This window comes from Hibiscus syriacus, unplaced genomic scaffold, assembly GCF_006381635.1.
Source record: "Hibiscus syriacus cultivar Baekdansim isolate YM2019G1 unplaced genomic scaffold, ASM638163v2 tig00111342_pilon, whole genome shotgun sequence".
Taxonomy (NCBI): domain Eukaryota; kingdom Viridiplantae; phylum Streptophyta; class Magnoliopsida; order Malvales; family Malvaceae; genus Hibiscus; species Hibiscus syriacus.
Window position 1 is genome coordinate 697922 of NW_024063066.1, and position 18359 is coordinate 716280.

At 34.7% G+C, this 18359-nt stretch overlaps 2 pseudogenes; one reads left to right on the forward strand and one right to left on the reverse strand.

The window, feature by feature from the left end:
* Nucleotides 1-11932: 11932 nt before the first annotated feature.
* On the forward strand, nt 11933-15611 carry LOC120159190 (annotated as a pseudogene).
* A 557-nt stretch (nt 15612-16168) lies between these two features.
* LOC120159191 lies at nt 16169-18151 on the reverse strand (annotated as a pseudogene).
* Between the last annotated feature and the right edge of the window lie 208 nt (nt 18152-18359).

Below are 18359 nucleotides of genomic sequence, written 5' to 3' on the forward strand. Positions count from 1 at the left end.
TTGGACGAGAAGCCAATGACGACGTTCCAAAACAGGGATAAACACCTGCAATCATAAGTAATAATTCATTTATTTGCGCACTTATTTATGAACACCTTTAAAAATTTAAAAATAAACACTAACCTTATCGACCTCCCACCATGCAGGATAAAGTTTAGCTTGTCCATTGCCCAACGAAAATGATTCATCTCGTTGATTCTTCAAGTGAACTGCGTGAAAAGCCGCCGACATTATTGTATATCGCGAATTTTTTTTATTTTTCCTAAGCTTCCTTATTATTAGAAGACGTGACACCCACGCATCGATATGCTGTTTTACAAAAAAAAGACATATTAGTGAATTACATTAATTTTTAAAAATTAATCAAAATCATATATAAGTCAAATATAAGACTTACCTCCCTATCGAAATAGCCACTGTCTTCAACCCCTAATAACACACCCCACCAAGACCGATTAAGCAACAAATACATCTCATCGTTGAGTTTGCTTATGTCAGTGTAACACTCTTGGCTCCGCTCATGTAGATAAAAATCAACTGCGGTCTTAGCCCAAAGAGTATTATCCAAAATTGTTTCCGGTAGTTGTCTCCTCTCCACTTCAGATACCGGAAGTGTACTAGCTAGTAACTCATACGAGAGCCAACTCTCATCCATCATGTCCGGCAACGGTGGGGGTTTCTCAATAATTTGATATATTACCCCATGTGAATCGGGCTCTGGAATGGTGGGAGGGACCTCTTCAACGATGACAGTGGCCTCTTGAACGGTGGAGGGGACTCTGGAGGGATGATAGGGGCCGCGATTGGAGGGGACTCTTGAGGAATGACAGGTGAGTCGGGCTTCTTCTTGCGGAGTCTTCGCACCATTGGGGTGAACGGAGACGTAATAGCACGTGCACGCCGTCTGATGCGTGAACTCCGTCGTGCAAGGAAAACCCGACGTAAAGCATCCACCTTATCGGGCCGCTAAAAAAATTAATACATAAATCAGTAGATAAACAAACATGATATTAAACAAAGACAAATATGTTTCAAACTTGCATTGTATTCACCCAAGTCATTATTCTATCATAGTTCAAAAAATGCATCAGATAACATTCCAGAAGTAAGCACTTATATAAACATTTAAAAGGACAACATATATAAACATTCAAGAAGAAGAATAGTTTACTTTCGCAACACGAAACTTACTTTCGCAACGCGGAAATGACTCTCGCAACGCGGAAATGGCTATCGCAATGCGAAATGAAAATCGCAACGACAAAATCGCAACGCGAAACACAAATCGCATTGCGATTTTTATTTCGCGTTGCGATTTTGTCGTTGCGATTTTCATTCGCATTGCGGTTTTGTCTTTGCGATTTTCATTTCGTATTGCGATAGCCATTTTCGCGTTGCGATAGTCATTTTCGTGTTGCGAAAGTAAACTATTCTTCTTCTGCAAATTGAAACTTGAATGGAGTGCATTACTTCAACCAAAGACAAAAACAAAACCAAAAACAAATACTACAAAACAGTTTAGCAGTATTGGCAGCAACCGAATGAATTTATTAAGAAATCTAAGTGAAATGGTTAATCTAAGTGAAATTACGAGTAAATTTATCATCAAGTTAAATATGAAAAATCTTAAACTACTCGTTGCGTAGAGTATGAACCTCATTCTGCAACGATGCTACACTCACGTAGAGCGGCTACCTCACCGCGTAAAGTAGACACCTCATGCACCATCGTCTTTGCGTAAAGTACGACCTCCTCACGCAAGGCATTGACCTCATCACGTAACTCTCCTAACTCATCCCGTGGAGGTGGGGAGAACATGGAGATAAACGTCGTGGCATCTTTGTCGGTCGCCTATCTTGTGGTAATGGTGGAGAAGAGGCTCGATGAGTGATAGAATAGGTGGTTGTCGTTGTGGAGGTGTATAGTCGGGTCAATCAGGTGATGGCTCTGGGCGAGGTGATAGCTCTGGGTGAGGTGATGGCTCCCGAAGTGGAGGCTGCTCATCATCCGTGCCATCAAAAAAACGCTTACTAGCTTGCCATCAATCAGTGGCAAGCTCAGCTTCCGTGGGGTGTCAGCCTCTGTAATGAAGTGTTGGCCTCCTAACAATATAAAATCTCAAACAAAGTTAAACTTGTACTAGTAATAACTTGTTTAATATATGGTAGTATTTATGTTAACTTACATTATTGTCGTATACCGTAGTAAATCTTCCCATTGCAAGGTCCGTTTCTCTCCAGGAAATACCCTGGGAATATCATTTGAAGTTTTATTGCATATGTCTTCATGGCGGGAAAGACCTCAAATATCCAATCTACAAACAAATAATAAAACATTAGTAATTGTTAAATAATTACTTATAATTTTGGAAATTATATAAAAATTCTTACCTTTAAAGGCCCAAATAAAGTCTGTCAAAGTGTATTTGGAACCATCGCCATGCAAACTTTTTCGATCATCCAAGGCAGACGATAACTTATTCCATGTACTTTCCATAATACGAGCCCCATGGAAACAGGTTCCACGCATTTAGGTCTTCTACAATTTGATAGATCATTCTGAATAGGTTGTCTGGCCTCTCTGTTTAGGTTATATTTGCGATTACGGGATATATTGTGGACGGTTCAGTGTTCCAATATATTAATATTCCTGTTTGGAATTTGAAAATAAAATACGCTTTGCGATACTAATGGCGCTTTGAAAATCGCATTGCGATTATGTATTATCTCGTTGCGAAAGTCAGTATTGAGTTGCGAAATTAAGTATCGAGTTGCGAAAGTCAGTATCGCGTTGCGATTTTGTATTATTGCGTTGCGATTTTCCAAATTCGCATTGCGATTTACTTATTCGCATTGCGAATTGGGAAAATCGCAACGCGAAATTGGAAAATCGCATTACAATAGTCATAATCGCGTTGCGAATCTGGAAACTGATTTGCGATAATGGAGATCGCGTTGCGAATTAGCGATCGCATTGCGATTTTGTTGGTCATTTTGGCAAATCCGGAAAAAGTTGGTTAAAATCGTATATTATATGAGATTTTTGATCACTGAGGTTATTTTCTCTTAAAAATAGTAAGTATTAGAAAGGTATAATTTTATAAACCCTAAAATAGTGAAAAATACAAAGTAATGTGAAGAATTTGTTGTTTATTATATTTACTTTTAAAATTTTGTTTTGAAAAATAAAAAAATTATCCATTAAATTTAGTTTATCCCAAAATCAATTTAATTTACTATTTGTTTGTATTATCTTTAATAATGTTATCCAAAGGAAAAAATTTAATGTATTATTAAGATCGATATTATATTATATATTTGATAAACAGATAGTAATTTCAAAATTAACTTTGGATTTGTTACAGAGATTTTAAATAAAATTATCATGTTCAATTATACATATTTTCCTTTTAATAATTTTTTTAAAATATCAATATAATTTATTTTTTAATAGATATAGTTAAAATTTTAAATACAAATATTAGTTTGATATACTTTAATAATTATAAATATTAAAATAATTTCATATTAAAATAAAATAAACCTCCAGAGAAAAATTAGGGTTTGTTTGGTCTTAGAAATATTTTCTACTTTTGTTTTATGTTTTCATTTTTAGAAAATGTTTTTTATTTTTAGTTTTTAAAAATTTAGAAAACATTTTTAGTTAATATAAATGAAAACTTAAATTAGAAAAATAATGAAAATATATTTGATATGTAATTTTTTAAAATAGAGATAACAAATAGTTAATAAATAAATTAATTAAAATATAATTCTTAAAAATATTCATCGCATAAATTTAATAAATGAGTTATACAAAAATAAAAAAAAAAAGTTAATAAAAAAAAGTCATAACACAAAGATTGTTTTAGTTTATAATAAATATAATGTCAATGCAAATTGAACATCGATTAAATTAAAAATACAAAAAAATATCAAGTATGTAAGAGCACAAAATATCATTAAAATTAGAAAGAAAAATATGTTAGTAATATTTAAGTTCTCAAACTTTAAAAAAAATAATATAGTGTTTGGTTTTTTGCACTCAATGTAACTATTAAACTACGAAAAAAAAATCAATATAACCATTTGACCAATGGAATCAAATGTTGATCATCACAATGTTTACATAATAGTTCACAAAACTTACATGGCAAATTATAATATTGATGTGATAGTTCACGATATTATTGTGACAATACACAATGAACGATTGATGGATGGACTCAGTGGCGGAGCACAGCTTGGTCAGCGTGGGCACGTGCCCACCTGAAATCCAAATTTTCTTTTATTAGTTACTTATTTTATTGATGGTGCACATCTTGAAATTTTTCGTTCCCACCCTGAAATATGAGTTTTCTTCAATTAGTTACTTATTTTACGAACGATGTCGGTCCTGAAATTTTATTTGTACTCATCCCATTTAAAATTTTTATGTTGTTAACATATGTGCCCACCCTGAAAAAATATTTCTGGACCAGCCACTGGATGGACTTAATTGATTTTTTTGGTTAAGTTCAAGGACCTAATTGAGTTTTTAAAAAGTTTGAGGACTTATTTATTTAAATCAATTATTAAAATATAAAATATAAATAACTACTAAGATACTCAATATATATTTAAAATAAAATATTAACAAAATCAATTTAAGGATCATATTGAATAATTTTTAAATTTTCAGAACAATTTTAATGAAAATACTGAAAATATCTTTTTAATGTTTTCATATTTTCACTTGCTTTTGTTTTTAGTTTCAAAAATTATTTTCTAATTTTATAATTAAATATATTTCCACAGAGTTTTTTAAAAAAATAAAAAATATTTTTTTAAAACCAACCCACCCTAAAACTAGAAGCAAGCATATGAATAATCCCCTTTTGAAAAAAAGGAGAAATGGTATGGACACGAGCGGACGATAGCAAGCAAACCCAAAAGTACGACCACCTTTATCAAACGATTCCTTCCCACTCCGGCTCCGATTTCTTCCTCGAGAGGCGTGTCCTCCTTTGAATCAAGCACTCTTCGATGTATAAATTCGTCCACTAATATAAAATTTTACATTTATTCCCGATCGGATATCCACATAAACCAAGCACAGCACTTCATCGTCTATAAATGCAATGCATGCTCAAGCTGCAAAAGCATCACAATCTAGCCAATCCCTTTGGTCTCTCAAGCACCATCAACCAAAACTCTCTCGATTTTCACCATGTCGAGTACTTGCGGCAACTGCGACTGCGCCAACAAGAGCCAGTGCGTGTAAGTAATCGAACAATCATCGATTCATCATGAACTTCGAGCTGTTCGTAGTTCGTGTCCGGTTTTAGATTCTGTTAAGTTCTTGGTAACTTAGAACGTGAATTTGCCGTCATTTATCATGAAATTAAAGGGTTTTTTTATGGCTTTGGTCATTGAGACTGAGAAGGGTATACTTTCAACATATTACCCCACAAATTCTTATAAGCTGCTTAAATTATGATCTGATTGTGTTAATTTATTTGCAGCCACATCAGCACTGTGGTGACCGAGGTTCCGGCGGAGAACGGCTGCAAGTGCGGAGCTAACTGCACCTGCACAAACTGCACATGTGGTCATTAAGCTAACATATAGGACCATGGTGCTCCTCTTCATGGGAATGTTAGGACCTAAAATAATGTATTCTAGTCGAATAATTCGCATCTGTTGTCTTTTACAGTGATATGTAATGGTCATAAGTTACGGGGAACGTGAAAATCTATTCCGGCTTGATGAATTGGAACACCTTATAGTTCGAAACAGAGAAATCAAGAAAACAAAAACAGAAGAGTATGTTTATAGAGCAATAGACCTATTAACTAATCATCAACTAACCACATCATACTTCACAAAGCTTCTCTATCTTATAATACACGAACTAGGGTGTATTCGAACACCATGAAAACCGATGGCGAACAAAAGTAACCCAGAAAACGATCCGGACGTCTGGATCAAGAGTTGGTCGTGGGGCGTCGGGCCTCATAGCTTATTTTACTCGCAATCTCGTGACCGTGGCCGGGAACCGAGATTTCCTTGGTGTAGAACACCATTAGAGCTCCACAAGCGATGGCAACTATGGGATGGAGCATGCATATAATGAAGAACAATATGTAATAAGATTTGAACAAATTATGTCCAATGTTTAGTAGTAGCTTTCGACTGTAATGTTTGAATACGATCCAATCAAATGTACTGATTAATGGGCCTAAGTTGGGAACTAATGGAACTTGTAGATGGTGGAGAAAGTTGTGGCATGTCATTACAACTTTGTCTTTGGTAATTGAAGATCTTCATGGTAATAGGATAAGGTCGAACCTAGTGCTAATTGAAAACAAATGTATATCTAATGTTAAGAAGATCAATAATAATGTATATAATATTAAAAATTATGTATATATAATGTATATAATATATTAAGAAATTATATATATTAAAAATTATACAATTACAATCAATCCACGTATTAAAAATTATATATATATTAAGAAAATCAATACTAATGTATATAATAATGACCCATACATATATAATATGAGTAAACTATATGTTTAGTACTTTTATTTTAGTCATTCAATATTTTTTTAAGATTATGTCTAATATTACATTTTAAGTTTATTTTGATCAGTCGTTATAAAAAATAATATAATTATTAACATAATATTTTTTCAATGATAACTTGATGTTATATTATTTAACATATCGATATCACTGTTAATTTATGAGTTACTCGAAAGATATTCGAAAAACATTGAATTTCCATCTATAATGAATACATTATTAATCTATGGGGTAGATTTAGGTGGTCCATTATGTTAGCTCATCTTCCATGTTTATATATATATATATATATATATATATATATAATAAGCTTCCTACTACATGTTACATCAAAGATGAAAAGTATTATTTTTGATTTTATAATCTTAACGCAAAGTCATTATCACGGACTTTCGATTTTCCATTTGTCTTTGCCAACCAGAAAAAATAATGAAAGTTATTAATTTAAAAAATCACTGTATTAACTCATAAAAGTAATTTATCATTACATACAACTAAAAAAATTATTATTTTAATATAATAAATTAAAATATCATTTTCTAATTTATTTTTTCATGCCTTAAAACAGGGATGAGACTATAATCAAATATTGGAAAGGGTTAATTTTTATTTACAATGAAATAATAAAATTCAAAAAAATATTTAAATATAAAAATTGAGAAAAGCAGAAATCGTATTTAACTAATATTTAAACTTAAAATGACCTAAAACACTATTACATCAAAATATTTGGGAGGGGAACATCCCCTCCCACCTAGGGATGGGCACAGAACTCGAACCCAAAGGTTCCGACCCGATCGGGTCGTTTTAAAAAAAAAATTGGGTTCCGGTCGGATTTGAGTTTAGGGTGAAAAATATCTGATCTGACCTGACTCGAAAAAAATATATAATTTTACATTATATATTTATGAATAATTACAATAATGCCCCTCTATATATTATTTTTTCAATTAAATCATTGTTTTTATTGAATAAAAATAATATATTTTTTATTCTTTCGGGTTAGATCAGGTCGAGTCGGGTTTTTAAGTTATATATCGGGTCGGGTCGGGTCGGGTGAACTCTTGTTTTAGTCGGGTCAGGTTGAATCTCAGGTGGAAGATTCTTTATTCTTAGGTCAGATCTCAGGTGGAAGATTCTTTGTTCTTAGGTCATATCAGATGGACCAATAACCCAACCCAACTCGACCCATGCCCATTCCTACTCCAACCTCCCTAGTAGCTATGCTCTGACCCTGCCTTTGAAAGATTTATATTATTCTATTAATCTCAATTATAAATATACAAAAATAAATTAATGTGACATGATAATTATAAGCTTTTACCAAATGTTGAATTAAATGGAGACGTGGGTAATACAGAAGCCTAAACAGTGGACCAATCCCAAGCAGTCCTTTGAGTTCTAAAATGGGTCCCAGGTGTTTGCTCATTTGTCTCAAATCTCAATGGAATAATACATGGTCTTAAATTTCCCAAATGCATGACCATATGAATAATAATATATTTAGACTATATGTTTTAGCTTGGATTTGAATTGAATTCAATTTAGGGTAAATTACGTGTTTAGTATTTAAACTATTAATTTAAGTTTGTTTTAGTACTTAAATTTTTATTTTTTTAATCATTCCTAATGTTTAGTTTGTGTTTCATTTTAGTACTATGTCTTAAAAAACTTAACGGATAGACTCGTCGGTTGTTGTCCTACAGTATTAAGTTGTTGCATCCATCAACCAAACCCAAACTTTTCAGCCTGCGCCTTTTCAACTCACTGAACATGATTTCAACCTTCATTTCACTAGAAAATATCTCAGTCTCTCAAAATCGACGATGAACTCTTCGATTCTTTATCCTTCGATCTCTGTCGTCAATCGTCCGATGGGTTTGAAACTAGACTATGTTCGGATTGATCGTCCGTCTACTAGAGATATGTCCGTTAAATTTTTAACGACGGGCATTATATATTTTATCTCATTAAATCAATTGATAATCTATGATATATGAAAAAAATAATACTTTCATTCTAATTAGATTTTTGTTGTTGTTGTTGATGAATTGAACTCCAAAAGTCCACCTAAAATTAGTTCAAGACGAGGGAAATGATGCACAAATGTCAATTTCAAGTGTGATGATGGGATTAAATAAGTAATTTTTGACAAATTATGATATAATTAGAAATTGATTTGGAAAAGTGGGACCCAAAGATCGAGATTAGTATGGATACAAGTAGGGGTGGCAAAATTACCCGACCCGATTGACCCGACTCGTCGACCCGGATCTAAAAAAATCGGATAATTCTCTAAAAAAAATTACCCGGCCGGGTCAGGTACCCGGCCCGGCATTTCCCGAGACGGGCCCGGATCACAAAATCTAGTTTTTCCGGGTACCCGGTTTCCCGAGTACCCGGTTAGTTTTTATTTTTTTTATTTTTTATATATAATTATATAAAATATAATGAACTATTTATATTATGGATTATTATATTTTATATTTCGAACTTTTAAATTTTATGTTCGGATATTAGAGTATGTAATTCGAAGTTTCGAACATTTAAATTTGTGTATATATTTTTTTAAATTAATAATTTAAAAATAAAAAATTAAAAATCAGATATCAAATACCCGATTACCGAATACCTAATTACCAGATACCCGTAACATCTGAATCGAGATACGAGCCGAAAAATTATCGACCCAAAAATTCCAGATACCCAGATTTACACACCCCTATGTACAAGTCAAATTAGATTGTATGTATCTATCTCACCTAAGACCTAACAGTACTTATTTGTGAAGTAAAATGATAAAACTAACGAAAAGCCAAAGCCACCTCTCTGGTCTCACTGTTATTTGGTGCTGTCTTAATCTAGAATAGTTTCAATTTTTCCCCACTCCCGCTTTCGGCGAGTGAAATGCACCCTCAGCCTTTTGTCAAAACTGAAACATTAAAATCAAATTATTTGAAAGTAAAAAAAAAATAGGCCAAGTTGACAATAAACCTTGTTATGGTTGGACCTTGAGGAAGTTGTTGAACTTGAGGGATGAGACTAGAGACTTATTTATGAATGGTGTTAATTGAGGAAGTTTTGGGATAATATAAAGGAAAAGAAGGTTAGAGTGCAGTGATATCGGTTTCCTCACCCATATAAGGTTGTAGGAAAAATAATTTATCCATAAGACATTCATTATATTATTTCTCGAAATAAGGTTTCTTATTGGTCTGAAGACGTTGTGCACTTCTGGGGTCTTCTCAATTTGATTGAAGACGTTATACAGTCGTGGAGTTTTATTCATTTACATGAAGACACCATACAATCGTAGAGTCTTTATATTTAGTTTGAAGACGTTTAGAGCACCTGACGTTTTTACGAATATGTTATATAGACAAATTTGATAGAATAAATTTTAAATTATGTATTAAATGAGAGATTTATTGATATTTTCCTCCAATGTGTATTGTTGTAGCTGATTTTGGATTAAATATTTGGAAAAGTGGGACCCAAAGACCGAGATTAGTATGGGTACAAGTCAAATTAGATTGTAATGTATCTATCTCACTAAGACCTAACAGTACTTATTTGTGAAGTAAAATGATAAAACTAACGAAAAGCCAAAGCCACTCTCTGGTCGCACTGTTATTTGTTGCTGTCTTAATCTAGAGTAGTTTCATTTTTCCCCACTCCCGCTTTCAGCGAGTGAAACGTACCCTCAGCCTTTTGTCAAAACTGAGACAATTAAAATCAAATTATTTGAAAGTAAAAAAAAATAGGGCAAGTTGACAATAAACCTTGTTATGGTTGGACCTTGAGGTAGTGTGTGAACTTGAGGGATGAGACTAGGACTTATTTATGAATGGTGTTAATTGAGGAAGTTTTGGGATATATAAAGGAAAAGAAGGTTAGAGTGCAGTGATATCGGTTTTCCTCGCCCATATAAAATTGTGGAAAAAATAATTTCTCCATATAAGACATCCATCATATTATTTTTCGAAATAGGATTTCTTATTGGTCTGAAGAAACTGTGCACTCCTAAGGTCTTCTCAATTTGTTTGAAGACGCAATACAGTTGTGGAGTTTTCTTCATTTACATGAAGACATCATGTAGTCGTGGAGTCTTCATATTTAGCTTGAAGACACGTAGAACACCTGACGTTTTACGAATATGTTATATAGACAAATTGATAGAATAAATTTAAATTATGTATCAATGAGAGATTTATGATATTTTCCTCCAATGTGTATTGTTGTAGTTGATTTTGGATTAAATGTTTATAATGACAAAAAAAAAAGTAATTAAGTATAATTTAAAGAAGATTAAGCGAGATTTTATCAACGTATATTATTGTATATATTTTCAATAAAACTTTTATTTTATTTATCATTGGAAATTTGGAATCAAATCTACAAATTCTTTCATTTATGAAGCGCGTGGGGTCGTAAAACACATCAAGAATGTCTTTTTACACAGTGGGTTTCAAAAACCCTAATCCAGTAAAAATGAAAATGAAAGAAATTAAATACTAAAGTAGATGTAGTTAGAATATTAATGTTCACAATAAATTATTGCTCTCCAGTTCCAGCTCAACTATCATTGATTTCTCCTTTCCTACAATCGAAAAAAAAAGAAGATTTTTTTTTCAATCTCATAATCTGTAAAAGGAAAAAAAGGCTTTATTTTTCTTGCTACCTTTAGATCCATTTCTCTCTCTTTCCATTTTGTTTCTTGCAAACCCTGGATCACTTAACTCTCTAGGGTTTTCTCAGTTTCGAACTCTTTTAGCTGCAAAGGTGTTTCTTTTTTCCTTCTTAAAGGTACTTGTAAAAGGTGAGAATTTAGCTTTTAGGCAGTTTAAAATGTGGGTTTTGAAAATTTCATTGGATAAGGAGAGTTAGAAGAAAATTTGAGTGTATTAAGAGGTGTCATTTTCTAGGGTGGTATTTGGATTTGCATTAGTTTCTGTCATCTTTGAAAGCTTGTTTTAGGAATTTTTGGGTAAGGGTGTAGTTTTTGGAGAGCTTCTAGAAAGTAGGCTCATGGTTCATATGTTCCTTGATTAGATTGGACAGTATGTATGTAATATTTGGATTTTAGCGAAGCCTACTTTAATGGTTTCTTTCTAGAAGCATAGATTCTTGATTATTTCCCTTTGGTAGAATGCTGGTGCATTAATGGGATTTTTTTAAATAACATTTGAGTTTGGATGGAATATTGGGATTTCTGTTTTTAGTTGAGTTTTTAAGCTTTTTGAGTGTGATGGGAATGGACGAGGGGGATAATGTTTAAAAAAATAAGATTTTTGAAGAACTGAAGGATATTTAGGGACTGTAAGAACTGAAGAGGTTTCGTTGAAGGGTGGTTGGGTATGATGGGTTGCATTTGTTGAAACCTTCTGCAATGAAGATAGTAAGGAAAGTCCTAGAGAGAGGCCTTCAAGTAAAGCCGCCTCAGAAGTTAGGGCATCAAGGGCTAATTCTTCTAGGAGAGAGGGAGCTTATAGAACAAAGGATCGGTCTGAAACAATGAAGTGCGGAGAATGTTAATTGATAAACAAGAGAATGGTTCGGTACGGTTGCATGGTGAGAATTTGGACAGGAAGAGGGAGATGGAGTATGTGTTACTCAACACCCCGGGATGGGTAGTCTCCCGAAAGCTACAGAAGGTGAGCAGCTGGCAGCAGGGTGGCCTGCTTGGTTGGCTTCTGTGGCAGGAGAAGCAATCAGAGGATGGGTGCCACGACGTGCAGACTCATTTGAGAAGCTAGATAAAGTAATTATGCTCTTACTTAACTTATTTCTTTGTTTAGGGTGTTCATTGTGTATGCTTGGTCCTTATGTAGCAAATATGATTGATAATTTCCTTTTTTGATCTATCAGTTAAAGTAGTTCCTTTTTAATCTTCGCGTTGCTTGTCAATATTCACCTTTGTGCTATATATCTCCCTCTAAGTCCAGTGATTACCTTTATTCAACATTAAGGCATAATATTTCACTCATCTGCTGATATGCCCTTTCTATCGGTGACTTCTGGATGTGTTGTTGCGATAATGGAACTTTAGGTAGGATTTTGGAATTCATTCTGTTTTCGTGATTCGTTATTACAGCCATTTAATGTGATGTCTCTTATCTTATAACCTATCACTATGCTCTAAACTGACAGTCCTTGTGGCTAGTAATCACATCTGTACATGGACTTATATTTTTCTATGCAGATTGGACAGGGGACTTATAGTAATGTTTATAGGGCTCGGGATTTAGATCAGAAAAAGTTGTTGCTCTGAAGAAAGTAAGATTTGATAACCTTGAGCGGAGATGTTCGATTATGGCAAGGGAAATCCACATCGTAGACTGACCATCCAAATGTTATAAAGGCTGGAAGGTCTGGTTACCTCAAGGATGTCTTGCAGCTTGTACCTGTTTTTGAGTATATGGAATGATTTGGCTGGTCTTGCTTCACAGCCGGGTCTAAAGTTTCAGAGCCACAGGTGTGTCAGATTGTTTTCCCTTTTATTTTTCTCTTAGCTGCAATTGATATCTTCCAAAATTTACTGTTTGTAAGTAATAACTGTGCTCTAGACTAATGATGTTTCGTATAAGAGATCTTCCATACATTGGGGTCCGGTGATTTCCCCCCTTTAAATAGCATTCTAAGAAGTTGAGAATTTTCTGCAAATCAGAAATTTATACTTGGCATCTATGGGGTATTCTTATGTTCTTTATTGAACTTTGGGCAGGTTAAGTGGACATGCAGCAACTTTTGCGTGGTCTTGAACACTGTCACAGCCATGGTGTCCTACATCGTGACATAAAAGGTTCAAATCTTCTAATTGACAACAATGGCACCTTGAAGATTGCAGATTTTGGTCTGGCAAGTTTTTATGATCCCCATCAAAGTCAGCCCTGACAAGCCGTGTTGGAACACTTTGGTATAGACCACCAGAGCTTTTACTTGGTGCCACTTACTATGGTACTGCCGTTGACTTATGGAGTACAGGTTGCATACTTGCTGAGTTATACGCTGGCAAGCCTATTATGCTGGAAGAACTGAGGTGTGCCTTTGTTATTCAATGAGAGTTTTCCTACTAAGAGTTTAAGCAGAAACTTTGTGTAATGGTAGATGCATAACAATGTTTTAGTTATATGTCGTATGTTGTCGTTAGAGCTTTAGAATTAAATGAATGATTGAGGTCCATGTCTTCTTCTTATAGGTGGAACAGTTGCATAAAATTTTCAAACTTTGTGGTTCGCCTTCTTCTGAAGACTATTGGAGAAATCAAAGTTGCCTCATGCTACAATTTTAAGCCTCAACGGCCTTATAGACGCTGTGTTGCTGAAACATTTAAGGAATTTCCTGCACCGGCATTAGCGCTCATGGAACCTTACTTTCCATTGATCCTGCTGATCCGGATCTGCAGCATCATGCTCTCAAAGTGAGGTATGTTTTTGAGAAATTATGTTTTATATTTCAGGCAACTCCTAATCCATGCATGTCTGCAAGCATCTTCCTCTCTCTTTCAGGGGGATGTACCACAGGGTGAAGGTTGATAATGAAGGATGTTTTTTTTTGCCATATACTGATTACTTAGCAAGATGACACGATATCAACACTTATATTTAGTTCCTTTTCTTTGCAATTCTCTATTTTCTGTTTTAAGAAATTCTCATTGCTGCTAAAGTAGGAAACGCGATTTTTGGAGGCTAGGCTACATTCTAATATCTAAAGACAAGTTGCTCATATTAGTTTGACAATTGGACCAAAACATTTTTCTAAGCATTTCATTTCTTCAGGATAAATTATAATGATGTTTATGGCCATGCTTGCAATATGCCAAGCATTTGTCTTGGTCATTAAAGAATTTATGCCGAGTCAGATATGGACCTTGATTGCCAAACTCTTGGTTCATGCATCATCTGGCTTGTGTTCAATCCCCTGCTGTCTTGAGATGCAAGAACGGCGCTTTATTACTATTTCATTTTTGGTCACTATGACTCCAGAAAGTTTAATCTGGAAAGCATTCTTTAGAATGGTAGTCTTGTGCACGCAAATTTGTGAAGTTATACATGCTTCTTTTGGTCATCATTTGTTTTACTTCTATGTCGTAATTTTTAAATTTATATATCGACAACATCCAATTTCCTAGACTTGTTTTTACTTGTGGTTTTCAGTTCTTTACCACAAATCCACTTCCCTGTGATCCTTCAAGCTTGCCCAAGTATCCTCCTAGCAAGGAGTTAGATGCAAAAATGAGGGATGAGGAAGCAAGAAGGTGAATATTCTATAATTACAATAAGAACTTGACCTTATTTATTTTTAGAAATTTCCGAGATGAAAAAACTTGTGATTGCCTTTTATTCCAGAGGGCAAAAACTCGATATTGTTTTACAGGATGAGCTACTTGTATCTTCTTTCTGTTCTACCACTGCTGTCTTAATGGCCTGAAATCTTAAGTGCTTGGAATAGGTGCTAAACTGATAAAAAAAACTACTTTTTTTCTATTGTCAGACAAGGACAGCAGGAACCAAAGGTCAGAGACCTGACATGACAGTAGAGCAACAAGAGAGTCTCGAGCCATGCCAGCGCCTGATGCCAGCTGAAAGTCTTGTCAATGCAGGTAACTTAAGATTTGTTCATACTTTCCATTTCCTCTTTTGCTCTAACATGTTTGGTGATGGCCATTCTTAAGTAGTGTATGCATCAAAGATTACTACTTAAATATTTAATATAGCGAAAAACATGTTTGCCATTTCATCTCTTTAGAAATTTTACTTTGACATTCCAGAAAAGGCAAGGTCAACCCAATTCTAAGAGTCGGTGAGAAGTTAACTCATCCTGAAGAAGTTGCCTCAGGTTTTCTATAGACCCCACCCTCGACCATCACAAGCAGTAGAATCAAATGCAGATGCACAGGGGAATCATCTCACAAGAGAGCCTCCCATTCGGGGCCCACTGGCTCACCGAGCTGCATGGGCAAAGTCTGGAAAAAACCTCGATGATGCTCCAAATTGTATAGCTCAATCCTTAGGAAGAATGCTAGTGAGGCATATGTAGTTAAGATTGTAGCTGATCGAGAGATCTTTCTCTGTGATTAAAACGTGCATTTCTTTACTACCTAACTGTAATCTGCTAAGATATAACCATTCCTGTAGATCTGCCAAAGGTTAAAGCATGATCTTTAGATTATTTAATGTAATGAAACAAGCATAATATAGCTTGTTTAGCAAGTTACCTTGCTCCTTCCCTGCAACTCTTATACACATTTATATGCATGCATGCATGTATGTATGTAATATGAATAATAAGGTATTTTCATTTTGGTAAACTGACTTGCTGATGTAAACAGCTATCCAGTAGGAAATCTAAATCAGAAGAAACTTGAACATCAAGGTTTTCCATGTTTGAGAACACAATATGTAAGCTAATTATAGTATTGCTCAATGGAAGAAAATACAATGAGAAGAACAGTTCTGAGATATGAAAGTATAATTCCTTTTTGGGGGCTTGGGGGTTCAAATTGAGTACCATTTTTCACAGCTGTGGAGCAATGTCATTATTAAAATTCTCCATTCTTCACAGCTTTGTCTTGCCTCGTTAAACATCCCCTCATGTTAGCTATCTACATGATCTTGACCAAGATAAGCTTTCACAGCTAATCTATCTAAGAAACGGCTAAGCCTTCGAGCTCCTGGAGTGGCTTAAGCTTGTCAATGTCCCCAACTTCTGAACACTGTGGCTTCCCGGAGCACCAACCTCCGGGAGTGAAGCTCACTTTAACACGGCCGAGCAAATCGACATCAATCTTATCTAATACCCGATCGTTTTGTTTGAACTTGCGAGCAAATGCAGCGTTGCTCCGGATCATCCTGCCTAAATCGTAAGGGAAATTACATGCGGGTGCTGTTTAGGAGGATTGTCCAATTTAATAAAATGCATCATGATTGACGACAGTCTTCGCGAATTCCGGATTATTGCACACAGCTGTCTGAAAGTGGCCTTCAGGGGAAGAGATGAAGTTTGTGTAGTACATGAGAAGAATTCTGGGTAGATTATCCCATCCCATGATATTTTACTCGATGAACGGATGCACATAATTGTCCGCTGAACCTGCACCAATGACAAGATTTTGTAGCAGCAAAACAAATTTACTTCCCCATGAAAGTGGAAAGTATGTTTCTAAGTTTTGCTAATATGAACTATTTATTTATCTGCAGGAAATGTAAATGCAGTTATCCATATCTGCATCACATCACTAAACAGATGCATATAATATATATATATATATGTGTGTGGTGTGTGTGTGTACATTATCATAAATTTGACATACCCATAGCTTCAAAAGATTCACTTTTAAATCAAAAAACAGATGATAACATAAGAGAAGGACAGCAATATGCTAATATGAACTATTTCTTTGCAGGCATGTAATATGCAGTCCATATCTACATCAAATCACTAAAGAATGCATATATCTATATGTGTATATATATAATCATACATTATATACATTCTTAAATACTGAACTTACAATTGGAGAACATCGGTGTATGAGAAACGCTAACCAGTATAAATTTAATGCTGTAGGCAGTTTCTTCTCTGTGTAGCCCAAAATACTTCAGACTTGGTCGACATATAGAGTCCCGGATCTATAATCAAAGGCATTGCTCTCTTTTCCCTGAAAAAACCACAGACAAAACATGTCAACATTCAACAATCAACATTTATGACGGTTTTCGGCGGGCGTGGTAAAGAGGAGGTGAACTTACCGTTTCCATCCAAGCTCGCTCGTTTGTTCGATGAAATTAAGGTTCTGGTTTAAAGGCGAAAACACATAAAGAAGATCTGCAATCCGGAAATCGTCAAGACAGCAGTTTGTAAACAAGTGAAAGGCTGATAAGGCTTGATATATGAGGACTAACCATCTTGAGTATAAGAGGATAATCTGATGCACTGAGATTTATAAACCAATCCCAATTTATTCCTCTTGAGAAAATGGCAGCAGCATGGAGAGTATTGGCCATCATTGTTGGACCTCTATAAGTAACCATATTAGCCTTGGTAACCATAAAAACGTTTCCGATTTTCGAGAAAACCGTCTTGTTTCGAATCAATGAATTCAATGTCAGCCTTTCCTCTGCAGTCTGCAGGTGACTCGAGGTCCAAATGAACCACATATTGATTCCTTGGATGATACAATGCATGGAGAGTCCTCCATAGCTTTTCGTGATCACCCTTTGATCCCGAAATCAAATAAGCGAATCGAGGTATGGGCGGACTGCGGACCGGACGGCGGCAGAGGTGGATTGAGCTCGGCCTTCGACTCGACGTACCCCGGCTTTCTTTGATTCATCGGGAAAATGGAGAAGATCGAATTGATGTTATAAACAGATGAAACGAGTCCCACGTTGACGGACGAGACGAGGAAGAAGATGCATACAAGGAAGATATCACAAAAGTGAATATCCACTTTCTTCTCCATGATCACAAACACCACTGCCAAGCTTAATTATCATAGGATCCTTCCAATAAATACTAATCTTCAAAACAAAACTGTTTTCAATCACCAAAGAAAATATATTACAAAAAAACTCCATATCTTGATTCAGTTACAATTGGATTTTATTTCAGAAAATTAAAAGGAAGAGAAAACAAAACACCCTTTAATTTTCTTTACATTCCAAAGATATAATCTTTTTGCTGTTAAACTAAACATCACTGATTTATTCTTGTTTTCGCTGATTCCATTTCCCAGAACGTAAAACATACAGCAAAGCACAGATAATACATTGCAAAGGACAAAAA